Source organism: Carettochelys insculpta, chromosome 11, assembly GCF_033958435.1.
Source record: "Carettochelys insculpta isolate YL-2023 chromosome 11, ASM3395843v1, whole genome shotgun sequence".
Lineage (NCBI taxonomy): Eukaryota > Metazoa > Chordata > Testudines > Carettochelyidae > Carettochelys > Carettochelys insculpta.
In genome coordinates this window covers 33,381,207-33,406,692 of record NC_134147.1, presented here as the reverse complement: position 1 = coordinate 33,406,692, position 25,486 = coordinate 33,381,207, and the positions used below count along the sequence as shown (strand labels likewise).

At 41.4% G+C, this 25,486-nt stretch overlaps 1 protein-coding gene across 2 annotated transcripts in view; it reads left to right on the top strand.

The window, feature by feature from the left end:
• GRM7 (glutamate metabotropic receptor 7) overlaps positions 1-25,486 on the top strand; it is a 534,523-nt gene that overhangs the window by 221,807 nt on the left and 287,230 nt on the right. The gene's annotated exons all lie outside the window — the stretch shown is intronic.

Here is a 25,486-nt window from a genome sequence, read left to right as displayed (position 1 = left end):
CTGTCGTGTCCAAGATAGAGAAGTCCCAACCTGCTTGAGGCTTTTTGTTGCTGCAGTAATATAAATAATTATTAATACTAATAACATCCTTGGGCTCCAGAGAGCAAATTACCCCAATTCCTTGTTGCACATAAAACAGCTCAGAGTTTTTATGTTCTTGTTTTAGTGGGCTAAATAAGGAAAATTCATAAAAACCCTCCAGCTTTGGTCAGTGTTGGAGCGTGAACCAGGAACCCTAAGTACGGACAGCCTCATTCAGCACCTTGGATAGCTTCACATGTGAACCTAAAAGCATAAAATTCTAACCAGCTTCAGGTAAAAGAATGCCTGCATTCATAGGCAGCTGTCAGATACTCTTCACCTTGACTATGTCTACACTAGAGAGTTTTGTCGACAAAATGTCATTTTGTCAAGAAAACTTATGGAGCGTCTACATTTCCAAGGTGTTTTGTTCACAGTAAATCAACAGAGTGCAGCACTTTTGTTGACAGTGTTCTGCCACTCCCCCTTGAGACAGAATGCCTCCATTGACAGAGATCTGTCAATAGAGAGCCAGTGTGGACATTCTGGGATACCTTCTGTTGACAGATAGGGCTTCCGGGACACTGGTCAGCCCTGTCTGCTGTGCTTCTGGTTGGCCATTTTGCCAATAGAGTAGCCAGGCAGTCCAGCTGCTCTCTGTCAACAGAGCAAATAGATCTTTTGATTCACTTTGCAGACTGGCTACAATTTATCAACAGAAATTTGCTGAAATATGTCTTCCAACAGCACCTTCTCTTGACAGACCGCTTTAGTGTAGACATAGTCCCTGAGTGGACTGGCAATTAGGTGGGTTAAATATATCCCCTCCTGCTATAGGTAGTCATGATCAACCCTCCAAAATTGAGTCTATTTTCACTTAGGATTTCATTTACTGTTTTTAAGATTTTTTTAACATTCCACAAAGATAAATGTGACAGAAATTGGTATAAGTCAAACCTTAAAAAAGCTATTGCAGCATTCAGATAAAAATGATTGATTTTATTCCTTTTCATCAGACATTTAATATGCATGCTCAGTTCTTTGCTCTGATTTAGGAGTTAATGTTGTCTTTCAGTTGTTGCTAGGGAAACACAGGCCCTTGATAGATAGCAAGGGATTCAGTTTGCTCATTGGGGGGAAATCCAACTATTAACATTTAAAAACAAAAGAAGGTTTAACTCATAGTATATAGCATGTTATACAAAGTAAGTCATATAAGCCTGGCTGAAATGGAAAGTAAAAATTAATTAAAAAACAGAAAGCACTTTTCACTGCTAAACATGCACTATACCATAGATGTTACACATGGAGCCTAACAACAGTAGTAGCTTAGAAGGGCAGAGGCCTTGATCTCTGCCTTCATATTGTGAGTAAGTTTTGCCCTCCAACTCCACATTCATTAGTCCCCATACCAAGTCCATTTCTGCAATCTTTGGACAGAGCTGGGAATTTTATGCTATTTGACAATTCTCCAAGAATGGGATGATTACTGACCCTTTGTGACTCAGATAATTGTGAGACAGATGAAAAATAACTAAGGTTTATATTAATTAATTCATTGTCTTCACAGACAGAAGCACCTTCACAATAGATCCCCAGAGTTTTTTTTTTTTTTCTCTCGATCACCTGTGTAACAGTCTTGAAAATTTCTAACTTCCGGGTGCTCTGAGTTTTATAACTGCTAGCGGTTCCTCAGAGTATGCAGTGTTTTCAGTTCATATAGACATACATTATTAGGGATATTTCCACGATTCAGTGGGCTACTGAGTGATTTAATATTACGTCAGCAGTCTACCCAACTCATCTGCAGGGTAGGAGCTTTAATAGCTGTTAGTGGGGCTGACAGCTTTGCCAGGTTCTGGGCTATGGTAAGGGTCCTGGCTCTGCATCCCCAGAAGGGGTGGGGCCTCGGGATGAAGGGTAGAGCTGGGGCCTGCAGTGCACCTCCCTCTTCTGCCCTCAGTGCTGCCTGGAGCCATCTGGCTGCAATATAAAGAGCCTGAGGCTCTGGCCACTGCTGCAACAGCAGTGGTGGCGTCCAGTAGCTTTAGGCCCCTTCTTTTATTTCTGGGCCCAGGGCAATTGCCCCCTTTGTTATCCCTCTCTCCAGCTGGTGGGCCTGACATCAGTACTTGTGACAGAAAGAGGAATTAAGCATGATCAGAAACTGAAGATTCATATGAGTATAAATATGGATATAATAGGCAAGTTCTGGCAAAATTTCAGCAATAAGATTAGTCCAGGATGATAACCAAATCTGTGCTTCGAAAGAAAGTAAAGTTAAACTCCTTTGGGGCTTTTACCCCAGAACAAAAGAGATTGTTCATCTTTTAATTAATGCAGCTGTCTGTAGCATTAACTGATTTCCAAATCTGTGTTGCACTGGATTTTATACGCTACTGATACAGGCTACTGCCTACAAAAAAGATTAGGCTGTCTTCAGATATGCCTTGTGTGCTGCTGTAGCTTTCTGAACAACCATTATCTGTCAAGCTGTATCTTATACCTCTCACCACCCATTGAATGTTCTGTGAGCCTCAGATATATGATCTCTTGACACCACAAGTGGCAATATCTCATCAGTGTCTCATTTCCACCATGGGGGATGTTCAGTGACCCTTGTATTAAAATAAATGTGCTTGTGTCAGACTGGGATAAATGAAAGGGTAATGAAACATTTTAATTTCTCAGGGAAACAAGTAGCTTAAAGGTTTGAATAAAGCAATTGTCATATCAGAACAAACTAAGGGTCCCATCCTTCAAGTTATTTTGCATATATGGGTGAAACCCTGCTCTGCATGAAGACACAACCTCCACTGATATCAAAGCAGTGTAGCCAATGACATTCTTCAGAGGTTTAAGGATAATCCATACAAAATAAGTAGCAGGATGTAGCTTGGTTTCCTGGAGACAATATTACAGGTTCATCCTAATATACAAAGGCTACGACTACTCTAGAGGGTTTTGTTGACAAAACCCACAGAGCGTCCACACTAAAAATGCGTTCTAATGCCGTACTGTTAACAGAACTCGGCACTTTTGTTGACAGCCTTCTGCCATGCCCCCATGAAGCAGAACGCCTTTCTCTAAAGAATCTGTTGACAAAAATGCCAGTGTGGATGCTCTGAAGAGCCCTCTGTGACACACAGGGCTTCTGGGTCCCCAGGCAGCCCTGTCTGCTGTGCTTCCAGTTGGCTGTTCTGTCAAGAGAGCAGATTTACAGAGCAATCACTTTAGTGTGTGGCTGCAATCTGTTGACAGAAGTTTTCTCAGAAGATATCTTCTGACAGTAACTTCTGTCAACAGATCACTGAAGTGTAGACATAGCCAAACTAAAGAGGGCTAGGATAAAGGGAAAGTTATGTCCCTTATTAAACTATCTTAAAAAGTCAGCCTAAGTTTCTGTGGAAGGTCAGTTTGTTAGCTGTGAGGTTAACAATATCACTGAGTTAGACATCAATATTTGCAAAACCAAAAAGCAGTTCTGTAGCATTTCAAAGACTAACAAAGTAATTTATTATGTGATAAGCTTTTGTGGGACAGACCCACTTCTTCAGATCTGTGAATATCAATATGTGTTGGGTATCAATTTTTCCATTTTTGGAGAAACATTTTTTGCAAATAACCAAAGCTTCATGCTGGAATTACATTACCTTGTTGACAGGTAATCTCCAGGTATCAGGCACCTATCCAAAATGACACTTAAGGGGCAGGGATCCAAATTAACATTCAAAGTGAAATCAGTCCGTTGATCAATGTCAGACCAGAAATTCTTGATACAGAGATATTCCCAAAACATACCAGCTAAAGTAGCACCAAGAGAATTACATTTACCTCTAACTATCTGTATAGTTAAGCATGTCTTTTTGTGAATAAGCCATAATCATTGGTCTGTAGTTGCTTTTTATATATTTGAGACAATTCTATTCCACTGGGTCAGAGAGAGTTTTGTATCCAAATCTCTATTATAAGCAACTCTCAGATCATCAATCTTTGGCAGAGTTTTCTGGACCAGGCATTTCTAATAGGATACTTCTGTCCTGGAAAAAACTTCCTCCAAAGTAATAATTGTTCTGGAGGTTCTGGAATTCCAAATGCATCCAATCATAAGTATATGGTTTAACTGAAGGTATTTCCATGCTCCAGAGCCAGACAAGTGAAAATATCACTGAAGATCTACAAATGATTTAAATGTATCATTGTCCATTAGCTATGACATAGTCATAATTCCTCTACATAGCCAATCCCTCCACATCAAGGCTTTTACCACAGATTATAAGGACAGTGTTGCTCCACAGGACCACCTCTACATGGACGAATGGATGGAAGCTGAACTTTTTAGTCAAGTTTGAGCAAGCTTGACTCTCAAACATTGTTGTGGGAACTCTGGATAACATAGGTACAATCTCTCTCTGGCTATGTCTACACTAGGACACAATGTCAAAGTAGCCTATTTCAAAGTGAGAACTTCAAAATAGGCTACTTCGATAATTATCATGTACACGTCCTCCAGGGCTGGCAACTTCGACGTCCAACGTCGAAGTTGCCCCAGAGAACATTGAAAAGAGCCGCCCCGGAAGGAAACGCGGAGCGTCCACACACACAAGCCCCATCTTTCAAAATAAGGGGCCAGGAAAGCCCCTGGACCGGATCACAGAGCACACTAACCCTTCCAGGGCAGCTGCAAGCCGCTTCCTTAAAGGGCCCCTCCCAGACACACTCAGCCTGCACTGCACGAGCAGCCCTGCGTTGGTGATACAAGCCTCACAGACCTCGAGCCCGCAGACAAGGATGTCCAGCAGCAGCTGGAAGCCCTACAAGCTGCCTCCCGCGGAGCAGGTGCCCTTCTAGATGCTGCCCAGGCAGCTGCCCAGCAGCTTCTGGAATGGGAGCCCTCCCCAGGAGCACCAGGAGACGTCCTCGACCATCGGGCCCTCCTCACCCTCCCCAGCTGGGTGCCCTGCCGACTTTGGAGCTACCCCTCCAGCACCGAGTGGTGGGAGCACCTGGTTATGGGGGAATGGAATGATGACCAGTGGCTGTGGAACTTCCGCATGAGCCGGCAGACCTTCATGGAGCTCTGCCAGTGGCTCACCCCCGCACTCAGGCACCATGACACCTGGATGCGGCGCGCCCTCCCCATTGAGAAGAGGGTCGCAATAGCTGTCTGGAAGCTGGCCACTCCAGACAGCTACCACTCCGTGGGACAGCAGTTTGCAGTAGGAAAGGCCACAGTCGGGGCTGTCCTCATGGAGGTAAGGAGGCCTGGGGCTGAACCCCCTGCTGAGGAGGGGGGCCTGTGGTCTGGGGCGCAGATGGGGATGTGGGTCCCGTCAAGGGCTCCAAAGCAGTTGGGGAATCCCATGGCAGCGAATCACTCAACGGCTGCATCCAGGTTCCCAACTTGGACAACCCTCTTCAGCAGCAGGGCATTGAGTGCATGCACCACCTCTGCGGAGGGAACATGGGTGCCTGTGAGGGTTTGCAGAATGTGAACCCCTCACCCAGGCCCTCCTTCCTAAGCTCTCCTCCTCAGCCCCCTTCCCAGGCCCCCCTCCTCAGCAGGGGGTTCAGCCCCAGGCCTTCTTACCTGAGTGCTATTAATAACTATATACAGGGGTGGGAACAACTATGTACAAGGGGGAGATGTGAGCAAGCCACATCAGCCCATCATTCTGGGGCAGGGGTGGATGGGCGTGAGCCCCCCCGCGTTCGGCTGGCTGGTCCCCCTGTCAGCTGGGGTCCCCGGTGAGGCCGGCTGGGGGCCGGGAGCACGGGGAGGTATGGCCGAGGTGGGTCCTCAGCCCCAGGTGGCTCTTGCTCTGCGGAGCTGGTGGGTGGGGCAGCAGGCAGGACAGCAGGCAGGATATCAGGTGGGACAGCAGCAGGTGGGGTGGCGGGGAGGGCAGCACAGATGACATCAGGGGGAGGAAGACAGGCCACCAGATCCTCAAATGTATTGGCCACCCGGTTGAATGTGACCATGAATTCCCGCCAGGCCTCCTGGCGCCAGGCGGCCTCCCGCTCCTCGAATTGGAGCCTCCACTCCATGAGGTCCGCCTGGCACCGGAGGGCTGCAGCCACCTCCGGGTCATAGGTGGTGGTGGTGCACCGGTGTCCTCGGCGGGGGTGGGCCCGTACTGGGGCAGGTGGTGACCCCAGGAGGTGGTGTTTCGGTGGTCTGGGAGGGCTGTCGGGGACCACGGATGGTGCGGCTGCAGAAATAGGGGGAAAGGGGAAGGGAGGCTGTGAGTACCCAGCCTTGACCTGTGTCTCCCTGCATCCATCCCCCATTGGTGTGTGCAGTGATCCTGTGGGTGGCCCCCTCCAGTGGTCTGCCCCCTCCCCTCCCACTGGGGGTGGGGCATGGTACTGTCCATGGGTGGAGGTGCTGCCGGGTACTGATGGCTATGGCACCATCCCTGTGCTGTGGATTGCCCAGGCCATGTCAGGCTGGGGTGTTGTGGGGATGTGTGGGGCCCCCGGTCAAGTGGTGCCACCGCCCCATGCTCAGGGAGTCTGTGCCCTGTGGGGTATGTACCTGACGGTGCACTGCCAGGCTCCAGAGATCTTCAGGCAGCCGACACCCGGCTGGAGCTGCGGGATGGGATGTCCAGCACCAGCTCCCCCTCCTCACTGGACCACTCGGTGGCTGGGGTGGAGGGTCCCGGCTCTAGCCGTAGGGGGTCAGGGCTGGCCTCTGGACCTGACCCTGTGTCCGAGGCCAGCTGGGGCTCATCGGCTGTGGTGTCAAGGGTGGCTGGGGGGGAGGAGGTGCCCCGGGGGCCCAGTATAGCCCTGAGCTCCCGGTAATAGGGGCAAGCGGCAGGGGCAGCCCCAGACCAGCTGGCTGAGTCCCAGGCCTGGGCATAACCCTACCGCAACTCCTTGACTTTACTCCTGATGCGGTCAGGAGTGCGGGCAGGGTGACCCCAGGCAGCCAGGCCCTCAGGCAGCCGGGCGAACACCTCCGCGTTCCGCCGCTTGCTCCCCATGACGTGAAGCACCTCCTCCTCCCCACAGAGCCCCAGCAGGTCTTGGAGTTCAGGGTCAGTCCAGGAGGGGCCCTGCTTCCTACCTCACCGTCTGGAGGCCTGAGATCCCTGGGATGGCCCGGAGGGGGAGCTCTGGGGGTGGTCGGGTGGCTGGCTGACCACCATGATGGTGTCCCTCTGGCTGTGCAGGGACCTCATGGCAGGGCTGCTGCGTGCATGCTGCCAGCTTCCTGCTATGGGGCTTCCGGGTCCCTGCGGCTTTAACAGCCGCTGAGGGCAGAGATCATAGAGCCCCGCAGGGGCTGGACAGGGGGTCTCAACCCCTCAGCTGATGGCCGCCATGGGAGACCCTGCTATTTCGAAGTAGCAGGACGCGGATCGTCTACACACACCCTACTTCGACGTTGAATGTCGAAGTAGGGCACTATTCCCATCTTCTGATGCGAATAGCCATTTTGACATCTCGCCACTTAACTTCGATTTGAACATCGAAATAGCACACGGCGTGTGTAGACGCGACGCGTGCTATTTCGATATTGTGGCGGCTACTTCGAAGTAGCCGGCTAGTGTAGACATAGCCTCTATCTATAATCTATATGTCCATCTATATTTGGATCCTATTGTGCAGAAAGGGAGGTACCAATTCTCATTCAGTGAGAACCCAACATGGCTCTAGCTAACAGCCACTAAAGTATCTGGCTTATCAAAAAGAGTATAAGATGATTTTCCACATTGGGAAGATAAAATCCTCCCAGAAATAGGGGAAGCTGCAATTTATATGGAATCAGATGAGGTTTCTTACATACATCCCCAAAGGAACATTCTGAAAATATTCCTGAATTTCTTAAAACAAGCCTGGGGGAAAGAAATAGGGAGACCCCCCTCAGGATATAAAAATTCTCCAAAAGGCATTCATTGTCAGTATGTTAATTTTACCCCACAAACCGAGAGTTAGCAAACACCATCTCCCTAGATTTTTGTCCACTTAGACAATAATTGGTTTTTTATTTATTGTAGGGATATAATGAATATTTGGGGAATAACTGTCCCTGAATATTCCTGCTGCAAGTTCCTGTTTCAGAAAATAGTTTTGTGAGGATGCTTGTTAATGCCCAAGGCTTTGCTTCCACTGCTAATGCTAAACTGCAGCTGAAACCATGATTAAGCACAGCTGTATGCAACACTGCAACAGTGCCGTAGTCCAGGCAGCACTGAGGATGCATGGAGGTGGAGAGGGAGGGCAGGCATGCTGTGGTCCATCAGGTGCTGAGGGCTGCTAGCCCCATTCCTGCCTCTTCTGTTTGAGGCCAGGGGATGGAGGATGGCCATCCCCACCGTGCCCAGGTTCATGGTGATGCTGTCAAACCTGCTGCACTTTACAGTGGCGCAAATTGCTGGGTTCAGAAGTGTGTGAGTTTTTTTACAACCCTGTCTGAGAAAGTTACAGTGCAGTAAACTGGCAGTGCAGATAAGCCACAAGATTTCTGATTTACCCCAGTTAATTTTATATCCTGAGAGAAATCTAAACTTATTAATAGCTGCTCGAAGATTAGAAATGGTAACCTGGGGCTTAGATTCAAACAGAAGAGCATTATCTGCATAATATATAATTTCGTGCTCTGTTAGACTCACCTTGATACTACAAATACATTGATTTGCTTGGATGGCAATGGCTAAAGGTTGTAGAGCTAAATCAAGAAAAGAGGAAAAGGGGCTGTCCTGCCTCATATCTCTTTGCAATAGAAATGGGGCATGCACCAAACCTGTCCCTGAAAGTTAGAGTATAAAGATTAATCCAAGTAATATACTGATTAACTAAATCAAACTTTACTATAGATTGAACCTCTCTAGTCTTGCACCCTCAGAACCAGACCAGTGCTGAACCAAAGAATTTGCTGGGCTATGGGAGGTCAATATTGTCTAGCACATTACCAACACTTCCACTGCTAACTGGGCTCTTAGAAAATATTTTGGGTAAATTAGAACTAAATAACAGCACAGAGCATTGAGAGCCAGGACTAGTGGCTATAAATAAACTTCAGGGGCCATGGGAAACTTGGCCATCCATGTAAGAGTGGGCATCCAGCTAACTAAAATCATGCTGGACCACAGATGTTGCCAGATATGAGAGTGCCAGACTAGAGAGATTCAACCTGTAACACATGAGAGAGAGAGATCCAGGCTGCACAGTCACAATCTGTTTTGACAGCTAAAGAAATGACAGCTAAAGGTTCTTTTGAATCTCTTGAAGAAGCAATAAGATGAACTGGTTGACACAAAATATCTGAGCCATGTCTGTTATGAAGAAAGTCTGTCTGATTTATGTGTATGATATGTGAGAGAACTTTGTCCAATCACATAGCAAGAGTTTTAATTAAAATCTTAAGATTCATAACTGATTACACAAAGTGGCCTGTAATTCTTCCATACTTCAAGATATGTCACAGGTTTAGGAATAACTGAAATTACAGTTTCTCTTAGCGTAAGGTGGAAAGTTTAGTTATTCTTGGCCTCACTGAACATGCTCAATCTAGGTATTAACATTTTAGCACTTTTTATAAAATGCAGTTGAGAACCCCTCTGCACCAGAGTCTTTCCAACTTTCATTTCTTTTACAACTGGAGTCAGTTCTGCAATTTTTAAAGGGTATCTTAAAGATCCTTTGGAGACTCAGAGATCTGTAGAAGAGATAATCCACTAAAAATTGTCTAGGGCATCTTTACAGATTATCTCTTTTACTAAATCAATCCTGGGGAAATTCTGCAATTTTACCATCTCTCCAAATGCAACAATTGCAGAATTCCCCCAGGGCAACACTGAATAGAGTTTTCAATAAAACTGCTGAAGTTGTTTATTGCATATAAGTTATTGCTACTAGCATGAATAGAAACAATCATATTTCTGCTAGCCATTTGTTTAAGTCTATGTTCAAATAGCTTGCCAGATATCTTTTCAGATTCCCAGTACTTCTGCTTCAAACAGAATAACACAAATTCAGCCTTTTGGGATAGACGTTTGTTGATTTCTTATCTTAGGCTGATGAGGGTTCTGAGTTTCTCTGGGGGACCAGACGTGGGAAATAATATTCTGCGCTCTAGGCTTTAAATTTGTTTACAAGAGTATCCATTCTATATTCTCTCAATTTATTTTTACAGGTTTCGTAAGACTTCCTACAGCCTCTGAAAAGGCTTTAAAAATTTCTCAACATGTATAAGCTGATATGGTTAGATACAACAATAGTACCAATGGCACAATCAGTGACTGAATTAGTCTTGAAACACTAAGAAATAGTCCTAATTTGATTATGTTGAATGAGCTAAAGGAAACACACTGAGCTGTTATCTCCAACTGCGGGATTAAATACTCCTTCCCTTCCTCTTCTGAGGGAGAAGTTCACATATTCTGAAGCATTTTTCTGCCTGTTGAGGAGAACTGAATGAACATATCTTCTCACCATTCTTAACATGGAGTATTTAACAAAATACTTCTGAGCCAATTGTTGCTCTTGCCCTAATTGTAACCTGATCACAGACATAGATTAAAAAAAACAGTATTTTAATTGTCAGCTCTAATCAACCATGTGTATACCTGGTCAGTATTAGTATTTTTATATTAAATAACTTGATGATGGCTCACGACTTTATACATATTAAAAAATGTGAAAAAATCTGAGATCTCCTGGTATGGAAAGTTGATTACAGAATTGCTGGTTTCTGCTTTGAGGTCAGTAAATCTGGCCTCACTGTCAGACATTGTGGTGAAAATATTAACATTTAATGTATTATCCATTAGTGTAGCAATTCCCTTAGAAATAAAGCACCTAGAAACTTAGGAGTATCCAATTTGTATTCAATTTACCATATTCAAGATCTGTCAGATGTCTCTCCTGGAGTATGGCATTGTGAACATTCTCTCTCTCTTATGCACACACACAATATTAAGTGTGTGTGTGTGTGTGTGTATATATATATAGATATATATAGATATAGATATATATATTTGTATTTTAATAGGGTTAGTAAAACTCTTTCTATTCCAGGAAACAGATTTAATTATCAGATACATCATGTTTAAAATACATTGAATAAAATATTAAAATCCCTTTGTGAATAAATGAGAAACTGCAAGTTTTCCTGAACAGTCTACGGTTCTTGAATATCTGACAGTCAAAGTTATATAATCCAGGAATTGGGTCTTACTTACACGTTTATTCTCCGAGTGGGAAGAAAATTCCCAATATGGCAGGGTAACAGGATGGGGGACAGAAGGAGAAATTAAATAAGTGAAAACAAACAGAAGACATGGGAGATTGAAACCATAGTACCATGAAATCAAAATGAAAAATCTGTTTAAAATATGCAGAAATGCATTATTGACCATGAGAGTAGGCAGCTGAATCAGGTGAACCTTCAAGGCCCTCACAGCTGCAGCTTCCAAAACATTATGACTGTATGAATCATCTTTTACCAAAAGAATGTTGATATATTAGTCTATAAATTAACATAATATAATAAAGCAATTATATATACAGTTAATAAATGATGTTCCTTTCCCATGACTTCATGCAATAGGAAGTACATCAACACCTGTTTACCCCTTTAACCTTTCCATCCCAAAGAGGAAAGAGTGTGGGGTGGGGAAGGAACTAACATATCACTACCAGCTAGAGTTCCCATCAGTGTGAACAGAAGCAGTATGTAAATTACATACAGTTTGATCATTCCATAGATGTCCCCTTTTCTGAGGGAGAAGTTTGCATATTTAGAAGTTTTTTTTTTTACCTGTTGAGGAGAACTGAATGAATGTACCTTCCCACCATTCTTAATATGGAGTATTTAATAAAATACTCCAAGACCATTTTCTCAGTGAATTGTTGCCCTTGCCCTAATTGCAACCTCATCACAGATATAAGATTAAAAAAAACCCAGCATTTTAATTGCTTATTCTCATGTGACGGATCCTTTTCTCTCTCTCATTCTGTATTTCTCCAACATAAGCTTCTTAATGGTAAACTTCAGAAACTTTGCAATCAATATCCTAGTCCATCCTGCTGAACCTTGCTTGGAGACAAATGCATACCTTCTGTAACAAAACATGTATACAAGATACAAAAATTGATACTTATTGGCAGATCCAACAACACTAAAAAGAACTAGATGAGTTCCTGAAGGACAGGTCCATCAGGGGCTACTAGCCAAGATAGGCAAGGATGCAAACCATACTCTGAACTGTCCCTTGCCTCTGTTTGCCAGAAGCTGGGAATGTGTGACAGGGGATGAATCACTTGATGCTTACCCTTCTATTAATTCCTTCTGAAGCAGTGCACATTGGCCACTATTAAAGGACAGGATACTGAGCTAGATGGACCATTGTTTTGACACCATATGGCTGTTCTTATTTTCATTTAGTAGTATTGGGATAAATTTGGAGAGTTTACCTTTCTCAACTTCCTTAAAGACAATCACGATCTTCATGCTACATCATCTTGAGCTGCTTTCTAGATACTCTAGCTTGGCCTCCATAATTTAGATATAAACAAACTGTAATTCTCTTTGAAATCAAATTCTGCTTCAGAAATCATTTGCTATGACACCCATCCATCTGGACAGTGAGATTTAGTGCACTCTGAATCTCAGTCATGGTAGTTTGTAGAATGGAAACTTTAGATTTCATTTCAACAGTATCCACAACCACCTGTTGCAGCACAGCCATCAGCTGCATTCCTTCAGACTTGGGCACCATTTTATTGTAGAAATGGAGAAGGCAAATCCCTTCTGTTTCGTTTGAGCTTTTGGATTCAGAGACAAATTTGTGCAGCTGGAGGGCACCTTGAAGGTTCCACTAGTCGGGCACAATATTTCTTGGGGTTTCAATGTTAAGGCTGAAGTGATGAAGTTTGTGGATTCCCCATACGACACTTCAGAGTTTAGGCAACCTATAGCCACCTCTATCGTAGTATCCTCTCAGGTCTTCCCAATTACGCTTTGAAATTTTCTTTTATGGGCCTTTTAAACACTTTTTTTTTTAAAGAAAATCAGAGGAGACATTCTTTATAGAAAGAAGGGAGGAGGCATTCAAATAGGGTAGCTTCTTAATTTAATTTAAAATAGTGTTCTACAAATATTTCTTCCCTTCCTGTCTGATAACAAGCCACGTAATTCACCACTGCATCATTTTTGGACTGAGCTCTTGGACTACTCACATAACTGACTTATGCTATAGCGGAATGCTATCCTAACAAATATATGTTCATGGTTATGTGCTGACAATGACTATTCCCACTTTATCCTGCTGGGAATGTACTCTTAAGAAAATAGTTGAAGTGGGGGGAAAGCTGGAGAACATCAGGCAGATAGTAAGAGAATGATAGGAAGATTCAGTGAAGTCTGGGAAGTTCACCTGGAAAACTTATCTGCAGAATCATTGTCAGATAAAATATCCAATCATCATATTTATCGAGGATAATTTCCCCAATACAGATAATTTCACTGAGTAATGTTGGAGGAGGGTGTGGGTATTAACTCTTTAAATGGCTTATTTAAACTATTGTTTTTTTCAAAGGCTTTGTCATCCACATCATTTTTGTGCAATGAAACATGGATTAGGTGTGTAGAGGAGTGGCAGCTGGCATAGCTACTCATTCTATAAATGGGTTCTCCTCTCATTGATTTTGAAAGGTGCCAAGTAAATAAGAGAATTACAAGTCTTAGGAAGCAACCTAAAATGCTAAGCTCTAAATTAGGTTGTAATACAAGAGTTTTAGATAGTTAAGTTACAAGCACATTTTTTAATCTTTTCAACTGCCTTATTTGCATTATTATTGCAATAATTATTTGGTGCTGTAGTATGTCTGTTGTGGGGTGGTTATTGTCTAATAATTGATATAAAATGTCTCATTCTGAGAGTGAGGTGTTTTTTTTTTTACCCTTAAAGGGTTGAACAGGATTTATGTATGATAAAAAAAACTATTACAATGCCATATATGTGTACTGGCCCTGCCCTGAGTACAGGGGGTTGGTCTTGATGACCTTTCTAGGTTCCTTCCAGTTCCATGATATTGCTCTGCTTATAAACCTCAATTATATCAAAAGTGATTGCATGGACAGTTTGAATGCAGTTTATAATTGTACAAGTTAAACTTGAATGTAAGCCTAAAATGGAAAAACAAAGTTTACTAAAAAATGAATGCCAAGCACTGGCTGTTCTTGTCTAAGAGACGTATTTTTAAAAATCTATTCTCAGAACTTACATGCAACAATCACAACATTTAAACGTATAAGTGAATCAAATGCATTGGGAAGTGATTTTTTTCTGCTCATGCTCCTTTCTGCTCATGTTTAGTGTAATGGTTGCAGTTGTACACACAATCATATTTATTACACATGTAAAAAGTGTGTATAGTGAAAAAAATAAAATGGTTCAAAGTTCTTCAAAAACTTTTCACTTGTCCTTTGCCCTTGAAATTTAATAAAAGACCTAAAAGTTCCTATAGAATATTATAATACATTTATCCCAGTTTGAATTTAATTTAGCTGAGTTTTTAAACCACTTTTCAAAGGGTTTTATATCTGAAATGACAACATCATTATAGACTGTATAGGAACAAGGGCAATGTTTATCTTCTTTAAGTATATTTCTAGTGCTGTCGGTGTACATGTAAGAGAGGGTTTAAGCAGCTTGCGTTTGAAATTTGAATGCTATCAGGAATTCCAATGTTCTTTTTAATGAACTTGAACTAAGATATTAAAAAATTAGATTTGATGAGCTTTTAAAACATGCTTTTACCAGACAATGTTAAGAAATATAATACCAAACACTGTACATAATTTCCTGTTGCTAATACACTGTTTAACTTCCTCAGAGTGATTCATTTGAAACCTCATTTTAAAATCCCATTTGTTTGTCCAAGGGAAAAATATTTTACACAAATTCTTATGAATATTGAGTTTGTGGGGAGGGGAGTGATTTCTTCAGTGGATGGTCTCTGATGACAAAGAGGAAGAGGATCCATAAACCAGCATTGAGAATGTAACATCTCTATAGCCCTTTCTGTACTTTATGGTACGCAATTTCAGCTTCATGAGAACATCATATCCTTTACAAAGAGATGGGACAGAGAAAGATGTTCAGACACAGAAATTGATTTCTTCCTGTTTTTTGTTTGTTTTCAGTGGCTTTTCAGTAGTGAAAGCATATTATTAAATATGGTGTAAAGTGCGCTTGGCTCCTTGGAAGGAGGTGCCCTAGTAAGAATAATGGTTTTATTTTTCTTATTGGAAAGCTGATGGGAACATTCATTCTGAGATTGAAATGCCCCAAAGTTTCCTCTTTAGTGTAGTCTCCCCTTGACCAATGCATTGCCCTGAAACATAGAGTAGATTAATATTCAGTAAATCTAGTGAGAGAACGTGAAAGGCTTTGAACATTTTGCATTTACATGACACACAATGCACAGTTCACCATATTTCTATACTGTGTTGTATAGTTTAAAATAATAGAGCAGCTTTTCATTTTCAAGGTAGGTGTTGAGGGAAAAGAGAGAGGGAAATAATGGAATATCAGTAATGATAATTATTAGTGTATGGATATATACCTATCTCATTGAGCTGGAAGAGACCTTCAGAGGTCATCTAGTCCACTCTCCTGCCTTCTCATTCTGAATAGTTATTTTTTTTAATCTATTTGCTCTATATCCCTAAAAGCTCCCCCTTCAAGGACTGAGCTCAGAACCCTGGCTTTAGCAAGCCAATGCTCAAACCACTCATCTAGTCCTGTCTTGCCCCCACAGTTAGTACTGATAATAGCTGGTTACATCTTGACAGAGTCCAAAGTACTTCACAAACATTACATACATTGGACCTACTTCATTTAGACTATGTCCAGGAAATTAAAGACAGAAATGACATTTTTTAAATTTGCTTCCAGAATTTGTAGAATAAATATATGTTTATATTTGCTAATTATTAAGCTCACTTTACCTTATACAGCAATTTATTCATGGCTTTGGGACAGCACTAGACAATTATTTTTTTAATCTAAGTGGTGTAACAAAAATCAAAGCTATCTTCACAGGTTTCACTAAAATCTTTAGTGAGGTTTTAGCTTGGAGAATCTAAGGATCAGGCAGGATAGCTCAAGGAACAGAGAAGGAATAGCTTGTACTCTAGTGACCATGGCATCCCTTTGTAACCTCACAAAGTGTATTTTTAAGTTTACACAGTATGATTGTTTATGCGGATGTGGTCATCTCATGTCCAAAATAGATATCTGGGTATTCAAAAATGCTCAGAAAAGGGCAAACAAAATGATTAGGGGTATGGAATGACTTCCATATGGGGAGGTATGAATAAGAGATGGGACTTTTCAGCTTGGAAAAGAGAAGACTAACAGCAGGATATGATGGACGTTTATGAAATCATGACTGATGTGGAGAAAGTGAATAAAGAAGAGTTATTTACCTCTTCCCTTAATAAAAGAGCTAGTGGTCACCAAATTAAATAAATAGGTAGCAGGTTTAAAACAAACAGAAGTATTTCTTCACACAACCTGTGGAACTCCTTGCCAGAGGACATTATGAAGGCCAAAACTATAATAGCATTAAAAAGAAATAGATAAATTCATGGAGGATAGGTCCATCAACAGCTATTAGCCAAGGTGGTCAGGTATGGTGTCCCTAGTATCTCTTTGTCAGAAGCTGGAAATGGGTGACGGGATAGCTCACCTGTTCTGTTCGTTCCCTCTAGGGCACTTGGCAGAAGACAGGACACAAAGCTAGATGGACCTTTGGTCTGACCTAATATGGCCAGTCTTATGATCTTAAAAGGAGTCTAGCTAAGAGCCTTGAAGAGTAAAGATTTTTAGGTAATCGCAGAATAGGTATATAGCATAGCTAATTGTGAGGAAAGACTCTCAGCAGCACTCTGCTAATCCTGACCTGCAGAGGCCATATCTGCTCTTGACATCTCCATGTCCATATTATGCTTTCGCCTCTGCTAAGAGTACAAGTTTAATTCATTCTCATACTATGGTTCCTTATACATCTTTCTGGCAGCGTAAAGGGACATTAAAGCAAAGATTAAATTATCTACACCAATCTGAAAAGCCCCTTTTACCTCCAGAATGGCAGAAATGAGAACCCAGTGTGTCTTGTCATACCAGTACCTATCCAGTAGGAAATCAGCTCAGACGACTAACTCACATCCATCCTTTCTCCTGAAGCTGAAAGGAGTAATTGAATGAGTCATATATTTTCTGAATCCTCCAACAGGCCTATAAGCCTATGGAATGAGGATCCCAGGGTATCCTCGAAGCTTTTCATTCTGAACATTGGGGAATCAGCTAAAGAGGTGTCCCCCATGTCTGGTGTGTACAAAGACACTCTTCTTTGACTTCCAGTGGCTGTCTTCCCCCAGGCAGCCACAGATGATGCTGTAAAGCTGTGAGCCTTCCTTTAACACTTAGGCTATGTCTACACTAGAGAATTTTGTCGACAAAACTTGCGGTGTCTACACACAAAATGCATTTTGTTGACAGTCTGTCAACAAAATTAGGCACCTCTGCCAATAGCATTCTGCCTCTCCACAATGAGAAATAATGTCTTTCTCAATAGTTTCTGTCAGCAAAAATGCAATGCGGATGCTCCAGGCTCTATGGACAGACAGGGCTCCCAGTTCACCAACAGCCCTGTTTTCTGAGCTTCTGGTTGGTCGTTCTGTCGAGGGAATGGCCAAGCAGTCTGGCTGCTCTCTGTCAACAGAGTGGATTGTAACTTGTGTTGACAGATTATTGTAGTATAGATGTCACCTTAGTCTTTAGGCCGGAGGAAACAGTGCTAAGTTGGAATGTGCATGGACAGCTATGCTTTGTTTGAACCACATCAATATACCACAGGCACAGTGCCTTGATTCTTCTGGTTTGCAATAAAATCCTCTTTATTAATATTTGAAGTGTATGATTTTCGCTTATTATCAGTGATCTCCTGGGAGACGGCAAGAAAGAAAGCGTAGGAGTGTATTTTAAAAGCTTATCTTTAAAACTCCAGTGTTTTGTGATTTTAAAATTAAATAGCGATTAACAAATTGAGAATTGACACTGTCTGGGGAATTGATCCTGGATGGAGAGCGAGAAAATGCATGACTCAACAAAATACTTTACCACAGTAAACTAAAGCTACTGGGGCAGATATGCCTCCACAATGAAGTTGAACTGATACAAGTATTTGAGTCAAAATTTATCTAGCTAAAGAGATATGCAATCAACTTCGTTTACAAGCACACATCTCCCCAAAAGAACAAATTTAAGCAAAAATCTAAATGACAAAACTTCTGTCAACAGAGTGCACACACAAAAGCCAATTGGAAGAGCACACTATTCTTGGACAGAGCAGTTGGACTGCCTTGCTGCTCCCCCCAGAAAACAGTCAACCAGCAGCACAGCAGACAGGGCTGCCCAATGTTCTGGATGCCATATCTGTCGAGAGAAGGCCCCCACAGAGCATCCACACATTTTTTTTTGTTGTTGACAGAATCTGTCAACAGCAGTATTATGCCTCATGGCTGAGAGGCAAAACACTGCCAGCGACAGTACTGAGTTTTGTCAACAGTTTGTGTGACTTTCATTTGTGTGACTACCAGCATCTGATGAAGTGAGTCTTTGCTCATGAAAGCTCATGCTCAAAACTTTTTTGTTAGTCTATAAGGTGCCACAGGACCCTTCGTTGCTGTTACAGATCCAGACTAACACGGCTACCCCTCTGATATGTGACTTTCATTGTGGATCAAATCTGAAAAGAGACGCAGAAAGAACATTTAGAGCACAAGCTCTTTATTAGGTAGTCCCATTCTACCTTTCAGTTGCCCTGAAAAAGAAATTAAGGTAGTGTTTGTGACATCAGTCTGTTGCTTTTGAAAAGCCATTTTAATGTTAAAGATTCAATATTGTTCTGATTTTGCTGTAGGATCAGACAAGAGAGGATGCTAGACTATAAAGAAGGATGTCCTAGATGAAATGCAAATGTCTTGAAAAATAGCAAAAGCGGTTTGTGTGCGTATAGGGATGTGAAGATATAAGAAAGGAGGAGAGAGAGTCTCATTTCCCATGCCCCCACCAAAATCGTTCTTTAACTAAGAAAAAGTTAATAAGTATGTATAAGATATTGAGCTACCTACATTACCTGCAAGGATATGAGATTTTATATTGTCTCCTCTCCGTAGAGCATCCTCCTATGATGAAGACAAAAAACATTCATAAAGACATTAGAGTATTAAAGGACAGCAAAGGAAAAATGCAGTTGTTATTATGCATTCTCTGTCTAAATGGGTTCATTTATGCCACCATCCCTAAATAATGTAAACAATCTTCAAGAGAAACAGAATGTTTAGACTATATTGTTTCCTGGCAGCCTGATTCTTCATTGATATCAAAAGAAATTTGAAAATTGTAATGAATGGAGACTCAAGTTCCCTGTCATCTGTTTCCTCTTAAGTACAAATTGTAATGGCTGGGTATTGCTCACTATAAGTTCCATCACAAGCTAATGATCTGAATAAGGCATGGCACGTTTTTGTAGCTCCCTTGAGGCATCCCAGAGAGTCCCAGTCATGGGAAGTGAACTTCATGCAGCGTGTGCTTCTGTTCTTACCCTGTGGCCTGAGATGCATATATCTGACATATTGGCTTTAAAGAGAGCACCACTAGCCAGCTCACAATATGGCCCAAAATTGTATTATTTATTATATTAGTATCAGTGCCCTAAGTCAAATCCCAGACCAGATTTCGTTCTTTGCTCCTGTGCAGTTATGAGTTTATTAGGGTTTCATGATAGAAAATGATACTGTCATAGATTCTTTTGATAATCACAACTCCTCTGAACTGAAGGGCAATTTTTCTCACCCCTGAAATGCAGCATCTCTGGGTGAAATGTGTTCTAAAAATTCACAGATGAAACACACAATTGTTGAAGAGGAAAGATATGGAAAAATGCTGTATGTAGAGAAAAATCCACAGTTAGTTTAACAAATATTACTTTGGTCCTAACAATACAGCTATCAGTGCCATGGTGTCTCCTAAAGACTATGTGTGTTAGGAGCTTCTTTTACATGTTATCCAAGCAAAATATCCCCATCATCACAACATTCCCTAACCCTAGGTGGGCACATTTAACACACAATTCTGACTTCCTCAAGATAACTTCCAGAAATTTGTGTTTTTTTTCCTGCAAATTGCCTATTCAAATATGGATTATATAACTAATTTTTATAAAACACTTGACACCTTACAATACCTTGTGAGATCATTGTCTAAGACTAGGTAATTGTGGATCTAATGACAGTAACTTCAGAGACATTTTTCTCAGGCTATGTCTACACTACACAATAAAGTGAATTTTAAGGCACTTAGGGCAGTTAGCTCAATTTTACAATGTCACTGTGTTCACTGTAAATACCATTAGCTTGATTTTAGGGGGCACTAAGGTCGATTATTAGAACACTGTGGAAAGTGACTTGGTATAGCATTGAGTTCAAATTTAAAAGTTTGAATTAAGGCTCGTGTGTAAACACCATGTCTTTAAATCAACTTTATTAGCCTCCAGAGGTGTCCCGTATGTATCTCACTATGCCCCATAGCTGTCTGTGCTGGCCACTTCCATCTCTGCTGCTCTCCAGGTGCACAAGAAATAGGTAACAGGAAGCCTGCAAATTTGAATTTATCACCAGCAAGGCTGGGAAATTCAAGGGGTTTGTGGAAATGTGAGTTTCTTTTAGCCAGCGCATCAGTAGCCATCTCATTGGTCGCTATCTCTTGCCATCATGAGTACTCAGGATCTGAGTTCTCACGGTGGCAAGAGAGCTCCAGCATGGACCCATGACAAGATCATGCATCTCCTTTCTGTCTGAAGAGAGGAATCAGTGGCAGGTTGACTTTGCATCTCCAAGAGAAGTGCAGACATTTATGAAAAGATTTCACATGCCCTCCAAATCATGTGACCTTATACTAACGAGGCACTGGAAATTTACATCCGCGCCTCATTAGTATTCTCAGGGTTGTTCATTAGTGTGCCACTTCTGGAACAAGTGGCATGTGTAGAAATGGCCCTACACAGTGAGCAAAAAATAAGTAAAGTCATTTTTTTCTAGAGGCAAAATTAGCTCTTTCGTCTCTCTTTTGTGAAAGTAGAATTTGTTTAAAATGAATTCAAACAGTTAGACTGTGTACCAAAGATGTCCCTTAGCTTCCTTCACTTACGTAGTGGCCCAGGATTTCTAAGAGAAATGATGCAGCACTGTGAGTTTATGAAGTCTTTTAAAGTCTGTTCTGTAGTAAAGATGCTGAATCCTCAGGAGTTGGGTTTCCAAAACTGGTTAAAAACTACAGAAATGTGGTTTATTTCAGGCTCAGTTGGCTTGTGAGATTGTAGCTTGCTGCAGCTTGTTGCTTCTTCTGAATTGGCTACCAGCAAGCAGGGGTGGAGGAGTGGGGCAAGCAGGGGCAAGGGTAGGAAGGGAGAGCCCAGAGGTAAATAGCAGTACACAGTCCCAGACTGCACACTAGTGAGAACTGGGATGGCTGGCTGCCTCAGGGGAAAGCTGTGGTCTAGTGGTCAATATTTTTTAGCTGATTTATTTGTATTGTGTGTCTTGGGGCAGTAACCACTCCAGGGTTACACTCATATGTATTTTATATGTTGGATTAAAGGAAGAAAGGGAAATAGCTTTCAAGCACACAGACACACACTCATGCCCTCCTGAAGTCACACATTTGTGCAGGCAAAGAGATTTATAGAGACAGCCGAGGAAGCCAAGGCATAGAGGGTCTGGTGTGTCTGCCGGCAGTCATGAATCCAGGGTGATGAGTTGATCATATTATCTCCTTCTCAGCTTGCCCCTCTTGTCAGCATAGTACTCAGGAGCGGTCACTAACATCCACCCTGAGTCTCACTCCTGCAGAGCAGTGATGGCAAGAAGATCTCCCCACCCCTTTGCACCCATCTTTTTATATGTTTCAGTCCATAGCTCTTGTCCAGTTCCACTGCCCCAGGGTGCTGTATGACCAGGAGTTACCAGATAAAAGAAGATGGAACTTAGGTCTTCCTTGATGGTGCCTCTTTCTCTTTCTTGGGAGGGTTCTCTTGCATGACTCAGCTCTTATTATTCTCTGGTCATCAAGGTGCTGCTGGCACCACATTCACTCTTTTCTGCACTCGTACAAAGGAAAGCTCACTTCAAAGAAAGCAATTTCATTTTTTTCTTACAGACTTATGCTATCTATAAACAATTTCTTACTAACTTACAATACTTTATAAAGACCTAGCAGCTGCTACAAAACCAAGTTTAACTATATAGAACATAGCTAAATCTATAAAACAAAGCTACTGTTACAAAGCTTACAGAAAACTAAAGGACTTAAAACCAGGGGTGACTGAAAGTGACAGAACTTACATCTCCATTGTAATGGACCGAGTGGAGGCTTTATACAACAGTCACTTAAAGATTGAAAAGACTGGAAACGTATAGAACTCTTAAGTTACACTAATAAAACATGCAGTACAAGAGAGCATGCTCTTTTCTTGGCCAGTGTTTCTTAAGTTATTATGTCTAAATATAGACATTTGGGAACAGTTCCTGTAGACAGTTCTTGCTCTGTTCTCAGGAAACAAAAGTCACACTGATTTCAGATGAGGATTTTGGTGGTTCAAAAGTATTCCTCGTTCTGATTGATGCAGTGAGTAGGCAATACTGAGAATGGGTCACTTTGTGCTCATTGCACATATTACCTTTGGTAATGCTAACATATATATAGATTATACATATATATTATGTATTTATAATATGTATTGTTAAGACAGCTGAGGGTAAAGACAAGTTAATTTCAGTGAAATAGGTACAACTACAATAATTAAGAAATACTCTAAAAATGTCTGTGACTATACTAGGAGCCTGTGATCAGGAAACTGTTGCTCTTTGGTGAACACAAATGTGCAAAGTAATCATATATACTCAGAAAAAGTCAGTGATTGAGTCTCCTCTTGAAGTACAGGGATTTATAGTTCAAGAAAATTCATCTTAAATCTAATTAGTTACACATGTAAATCTTCAGATATCAGGAGCTCATAGCTCTTAAATACCTTTCAGATATAATAAATGAACAGCTAAAATGATGAACCAACCAGCACTGTAGCCATAAGTGCATAGCTGCAGGAGTAGATGTGCATTATGTTTGAGCTACAAATAATAAGAATGCTTAATTAAACAAGGATAACAGGTTCATTCAAAATATTATTAATTTTAAATTTCTCTTTTTTGTCTTTTTACTTTTCTGAACTCCCGAACTCACTGGTTTTCACTCCATAGATGGGATATTATACTCAACAGTAGAGAAGTCACCATAGATTTTCACTTAATAATGCTGATAATCTAACACATATTATGGAGATGACAGAGTTTTTTTCTGACTGCTCACGTCGTACCAAGTGAGGAAGCAAAATATTGACACTAAAATTTTTGCAAATTTCCCCAATATATTTTTTGAAAAATCACCTTTTAATAGGCTAGTGTATTACTAAAGTATAGTGAACTTCTGTGGTGGGTGTGATTCTTCCAGTTCTTAGCACACTGTAACAACTTAAGAAGCAGGAACCCCAGTATCGGAACTTCACAGGACCTGACAGACAAAACAGAGAAGGCAATTTTTGTGTTTAATTCTCCTTTTGATTACATTAGGACTAAATGAATGTTAGTGAATAGATTCCAACATATAAACCTGCTACGTATAAGGAGAATCAGGACTTTAATGGTCATGTGCTGGCTGCCCTTTTCCCTCATGCTCGTTGGGGTTTCAGCATATTAATTTAATGTCAATAGTGTTTTCATACTCCTATTTGCATGCCACCTTTAAAACTTAATGGATGAGGACTTTCCTGATATTTTGTCCAAAGCATCCACTTCAAGAAAATGTGAACTTTCTACTGTTCCTGAGAAAAGTTCCTCTACTTCTGACAAGACTGAGATCATCCTAAACATGCTGAAAACTTGCTCTTGCATTTTTCTTTGTATTCTTTATGGCAGACAGACACATTTCAATTCACAGACTTAACAAAATCTGATTGTGTCAACTGTACTGGCAGCAGATATTTTTGCTCTAAAATAGCCTTTTCTAACCTGTACCAAAAGTTAGCTGAAGAGTTCAAACATCTCTCAGGATTTCTTAACTTCAGCCCTAGAGATGCCTGTCTTCCTTCTGTAAGTGCTAATACATTTTTGGCATCTTTATCACACACCCACCAAAAGAGACAAAAATCTAATCCTTCTCTCTTCTACCTCTGCTGAAGGAATGGGAAGATTTCTTAAAATCTTGGCTTCCGTAATTCCACTGAGAGGGCAACAAAGCCTTTAAAATGCCTTACTATTTTCATACGCTTTACTGAGACACTTTGGTTCCTCTGGAGGAATTGCAAAGGACACTTCTTCAGTCATCACGTTTCAATTGGTTGAAGTTAGTCATTCTAACTTAGGCAGTCCATATATTGACAGATCTTTCATCTTCCAGCTGAATATTATGTCCATGCAAAGAAAAGAGTCCAAATTATGAGATGCAGATAATCTTTTCCAGGCTCATCACTGAGTGGAATCCCTGGAAATATTACATTTAAAGAGTGTCCTGTAACAGAGGCTTTTTACTTTCTCTGACCCATCCCCTCCATTAGAGACATTGGTGAACTATCAGACATAGCTCCATAGTAAAGAAAATTGCATTACTATGTGCAATATAACAAGCAGTCCTGTAGCTTAATGATTACCAAATATATGAGTTCATGAGCTTTCATGAGTAAGACCCACTTCTTCAGATTATTGGAGTACACAGTTAGAATCCAGGGTTTATATAGCAGGGAAAAGGGAAAGGAGGGAGGAGAAAAAAAGGGATAAAAACCTATAGGTGAATGAACACTTTAACCTCCCTCTACATTCAGTAATGGATTTAAGAGTAGCCATTTTTCTACAAAAGGATTTTACCACAAGATTACAGAGGGAGACATCTGAATTGGAATTCATTTGCAAATTCGACACAATTAAATTAGGTCTTAAGAGTGATCTCAATTATCTTATGCATTAAAAGGGCAGTTTACCCACCTTTTCTATTTGCAGGAGGGGAATGCATCCTACCTAACTTAGTTTGCTTCATCTACTGGTCCTACTATTGACAGGTAGCCCCATTTTTTCTCCTTATCAAACCCCCGCACTCGCCAACACACACACACTGTTTAAACCCTGGATTCTAATTGTCTACTCCAATAATTGGAAGAAGTGGATATTACCCACAAAAGCTCATTAACTAACAAATTTGTTAGTCTTTAAGGTGCTAGAGGACTGCTTGTTATTTCTGAAGCTACAAACTAACATGGCTACCCCTCTGAGACTGTGTAATACAGTAGGTCAGGTGTAGACAGATTCTACCAGTTTACAAATGAAACATGT